This window comes from Babylonia areolata, chromosome 14 (genome assembly GCF_041734735.1).
Source record: "Babylonia areolata isolate BAREFJ2019XMU chromosome 14, ASM4173473v1, whole genome shotgun sequence".
Classification (NCBI taxonomy): domain Eukaryota; kingdom Metazoa; phylum Mollusca; class Gastropoda; order Neogastropoda; family Buccinidae; genus Babylonia; species Babylonia areolata.
The window spans coordinates 23,298,557-23,303,556 of NC_134889.1; the positions used below are offsets into that span (position 1 = coordinate 23,298,557).

General features: G+C 46.9%; 1 non-coding gene across 1 annotated transcript; it reads left to right on the plus strand.

The window, feature by feature from the left end:
* The first annotated feature begins 1,432 nt into the window (after nucleotides 1-1,432).
* Nucleotides 1,433-1,508, plus strand: Trnah-gug (transfer RNA histidin (anticodon GUG)). The gene has a single exon. It is a non-coding gene; the product is annotated as a tRNA-His (tRNA).
* The last annotated feature ends 3,492 nt before the right edge of the window (nucleotides 1,509-5,000 follow it).

Here is a 5,000-nt window from a genome sequence, read left to right on the forward strand (position 1 = left end):
ACGAAAATAGAAAAAACAAAACAAAGGGTAGGAACCTGCACAGAAGGCGGCTGAAAAACTGCATCCATCACCTTGGTGTGTGTGTGTGTGTGTATGTGTGTGTGTGTTGACAGTGACGGAGCGATGCCAGAATGACGAATGGAGCAGCCAGGCAAAGCAAAAGAGCGTTTGTTTGTTTGTTTGTTTGTTTGTTTTTGTCTTTTAACTCACTCAGTACGGCCAGTCCTCTCTTCTCCTCTACACAGACCCCTCAGATGTCCAGTGGGTGTCTGAATGACCCAACCTTTAGCTTCCGTCGTCAGAATTGTGGTATTCTTTGTCAACATTCACCTCTTCAGTATAAGAGCCTTCCGCTTGCAATATTTTGATGATGGTAATTGGGGTGAAACGCTGTTAACGTCGTCTCTTTCGCCGTTCGTATGGAAAGAGTTAAGGCTATGCTCTTTGGGCTAAGACAGCACTGAGCCGAAACAGTGACACAGGGTCAGGCACTCGAGTGCAAACCCGTCCTCTGCACCTCGTAGACATTTCACCACTGCACACTTTCGCACGCTGGCGCCGGTGCAAGCGAATACGACACACCAACACAAATATTACGTGCGCGCGCGCGCACGCACACGCGCACGCACACACACGCACACACACACACACATACACACACACACTGCTCACACACGTACGCACACACACACACACACGCGCGCGCGCGCGCGCGCGCGCGCACACACACACACACACATGCACACACACGCGCGCGCGCACGCGCACGCACACACACACACACACACACCACACACACACACACACACACACACACACACACACACACACACACACTAATGTACATGCAAACAGAAAGAAATTCGGATTCGGATTCGGATGGTTTATTATACTATCAAGTCTGTTAAGACCCCACATCTCAGAAGCGTACTAAAAAAAGAATGGGTGAGAGAGAGAGAGAGAGAGAGAGAGAGAGAGAGGTGGAGGGTCTTTTCTGAAGTTTATTTGAGTTGGAAGGACGATGGCTGGGGCACGGGGATGGAGAAAGCAGTTTCAGTTTCAGTTTCAGTTTCTCAAGGAGGCGCGGTCACTGCGTTCGGACAAATCCATATACGCTACACCACATCAGTCAGCCAGATGCCTGACCAGTCGCGGCACAACCCAACGCGCTTGGTCGCGGGGCCTTGAGTGCATGCATACGTATTTGCTTACATATCAGAGTGGATTTCTGCTACAGAAGTTTACCCACAGGACAACACTCTCGTTGCCATGGGTTCTTTTTCAATGGCCAAGTGCGTGCTGCACACGAGACCTCCATCGCCGGGCCAGGTTTATCAGTCGTCTCATCCGAATGACCAGACGCTGAGTTTGGTTTTCCAGTCAAACTTGGGAGAATGGGAACGAAGAGCGGGATTCGAACCCAGACTCGACGGGCGCAATAGCCGAGTGGTTAAGGCGTTGGACTGTGAATCTGAGGGTCCCGGGTTCGAATCACGGTGACGGCGCCTGGTGGGTAAAGGGTGGAGATTTTTACCATCTCCCATGTCAACATATGTGCAGACCTGCTAGTGCCTGAACCCCCTTCGTGTGTATATGCAAGCAGAAGATCAAATACGCACGTTAACTAAAGATCCTGTAATCCATGTCAGCGTTCGGTGGGTTATGGAAACAAGAACATACCCAGCATGCACACCCCCAAAAACGGAGTATGGCTGCCTACATGGCGGTTGTGAAAACGGTCATACACGTAAAAGCCCACTCGTGTGCATACGAGTGAACGCAGAAGAAGAACCCAGACTCTCCGTCTCTGCATTCAGTTGGCAGACGAGCGTCTTAACCATTCTACCACACGGGTGGACCCACTGCCTGCCTCAGTGACATTTTCACAACAGCAGCACACTGCATGCACTGGAATGGCATCTGAGACCTGTGTGCATGAAGCCTGCAATAGTCACTGCACACAGTGACATTAGTAGAGTTGGCACCGGCAACAGTTGCCCTCTGTCTGTCTCTGTCTCTCTCTCTAATCAGGGCGGAGACTGGATGAAAAAAAAAGAAAAAAAAGAAAGCACACCAGTTCTTATCTATTTTCTTTTGCATATAAAGAAACGTCTTGTCTTCCCCCCCCCCCCCCCCCCCCCCCACACACACACTCTTCATCCCCTCTCTCTCTAATCAGGGCGGGGACTGGATGAAAAAAAAAAGTACACCAGTTTTTATCTATTTCCATTGTATATAAAGAAATGTGTCTTGTCTTGTTCTCTCTCTCTCTCTCTCTCTCTCTCTCTCTCTCTTTCTCTCACACACACACACACACACACACACACACACATACATACATACATCGCCATGGCGGCGTGCCGCGCGCGGCACTGACAAACAGATGCTTTGTTGTGAAATGTAATGAGCCAGACACAATAAACTTTTGTTGTCAAGACACGTCTATCAACCTCTCAAACACCCCCACAACGGTGCCGCATTACATAATCCTTTCCTTCTCCAATACCACGCCTCTTATATCTCTCAGTCAAAGACCCGTCAGTTCTAACTCATCCACCCTTCTCCCTTCCTCTACTCACACCCTCCCCTCTCCCTCCCTCCCCCCCCCTCTCTCTCTCTCTCCCTCTCTCTCCCTCTCTCCAAGCTCTGATCTCAGTCAGTTCTCACGGGTCAGTTCAAGGCAAATCCTGACGCTGCTCGCCTCAGTCACTATCATCTAGACCGTGGGTGCTGGTTTTGTATTTGTATTTCTTTTTATCACAACAGATTTCTCTGTGTGAAATTCGGGCTGCTCTCCCCAGCCGGGGAGAGCGCGTCGCCATACTACAGCGCCACCCATTTTTTGTATTTTTTTCCTGCGTGCAGTTTTATTTGTTTTTCCTATCGCAGTGGATTTTTCTACAGAATTTTGCCAAGAACAACCCTTTTGTTGCCGTGGGTTCTTTTACGTGCGCTAAGTGCATGCTGCACACGGGACCTCGGTTTATCGTCTCATCCGAATGACTAGCGTCCAGACCACCACTTAAGGTCTAGTGGAGGGGGAGAAAAAATTTCGGGGGCTGTGCCGTGATTCGAACCAGCGTGCTCAGATTCTCTCGCTTCCTAGGCGGACGCGTTACCTCTTGGCCCATCACTCCACCGGGTCTGCTGCTGGAAACAAAACGACGAAGATCAGGAAAGAAACCACGGACAGAATAAGAACAAATGCACTAAAGAAAAGGAAGCAGCTGATAATGATAACACCCGGACAGACTGACTCTATGAGGGTATGAGTTCATTGAAGCAATAGGAAGAGATAGACCTGTGAGCGTAGCCATTGTATTGAGTTCATCAGTTCCAGCAATAGGAAAAGATTAGGCATGTGGAGCCGGGGCAAAAAGACACGCTCCTTTATCAGTGTGGCCCGGACAAAGAGAGAAATGTTTTTCTCTTTACATAATAATTGATGTGTGCGTGATGATAAGGGAAGGGCGGCGGTGGGTCAATTACTCGTTTTTCTTTTTGATATTTGCTGACGGGCATTTTGAGTGAGTCGAAAGAGAATTTTCTGTCTTGATTGAAGCAGACAATAAAGTATCAACAGAGTATCTTGAAGTGAAATTGAATTGAATTTACTTGCACACTGTACATACATACGTACTATACATGGGGGCTCAGTTTTGTGGTAGTAATACATTGCCGAACAGTTCTGGAACAACTGATTTTCACAACAGTAAAGGGGGGGGTTGGGGGGGGGGGGGAAGCAACAGTTTGACAGAAACACACACACACACACACACACACACACACACACACACACACACACACACAGAGTGACTGACACTGACACTGATTTTTATTGCCATTGGCAAAGATACCCTCCTGGCAAAGGGGTCACAATACATACTACCGATAAGTATCGGCAAAAAATCTGTTTGGCTGATATAAATGTAGCCAATCGCTTAGCTTCATCCTGCTTCAGACAGCGCTCTTAGGCTTCAGATAATGATTCACGCACAAGCTGTATTAGCAGACGACAGTTTTCGCAACTAACCCGCGCACAAAATATGTGTGACGTCACTCCCAGTTTGAACGCAAAGCCGTTTACATCATTTTGTCCTTCTCGCCACACACTCGCTGTTCGACCAGTGTCACGGCACGTCATTGGCTGAGCGGAAACTTGTGTTTCTGCTACACCCTAATTAATTAGTATCTCTTTTATCAGATCAGTAAACTACAAGTATTATATACTGGCAGAATTGTCGCAATTCCATCTTTAAATCTATTCCATTTATGTTTGCCTACATTAAACTGATTTAACGCAGTGTGCAATTTTCAGCGACGAGCTCGTTAAAACTGACCCTATTCAGGTGACTTAAGATTATAAATTCATCTTAAATAATCAACACTTCATTTTATACTCATATAAAGAAGTTATTGAGCTCTTTCTTTTGCAACTTATCCGACGTAAATCGGTTCAGGAATCATTTAGAAATCTGTCACTGAACACCTTGTAAGAAACACAGTTGTTGTCAGATTTGGCCAGATTTAGATCGATCTGCTTTGCAGCACACGTGACTGTCTTTGCAGTCCGCCTAACTTGCATAAATTGGCACAGTGAGTGATGAGTGGTCATTTCATACCTGGTCAGTCACCTGACCAGAGCTGCTCTCTCTCTTTCTCTCTCCCTTGCTGTGTTGCGAGCAGTGTGTTTGTCGTGTGTGTCCCCACAACGGCCGACATCTCGCTACGTATCGCTGCACTGTCTTCTTCTCTTTTTATATCTTCTCTTAGGTCTTCTCTTTTTATACCTTCTCATCATCTCTTCTCTCATTATTTGTCTTCCTCTTAGTTCTTTTCTTAGGTTCTCATAACTATTGTAAATAAAACAATAGAAAAACCCATTTGTGACTGGCCTCTATATGTTCCTGGCCTGTGCGCGGGAATTCTTGTCTATCCTTTAGTACAGTAAATCATCATCATTTAGTTTAGTTCTTTTGTACCGTACCCTTGAATAACCA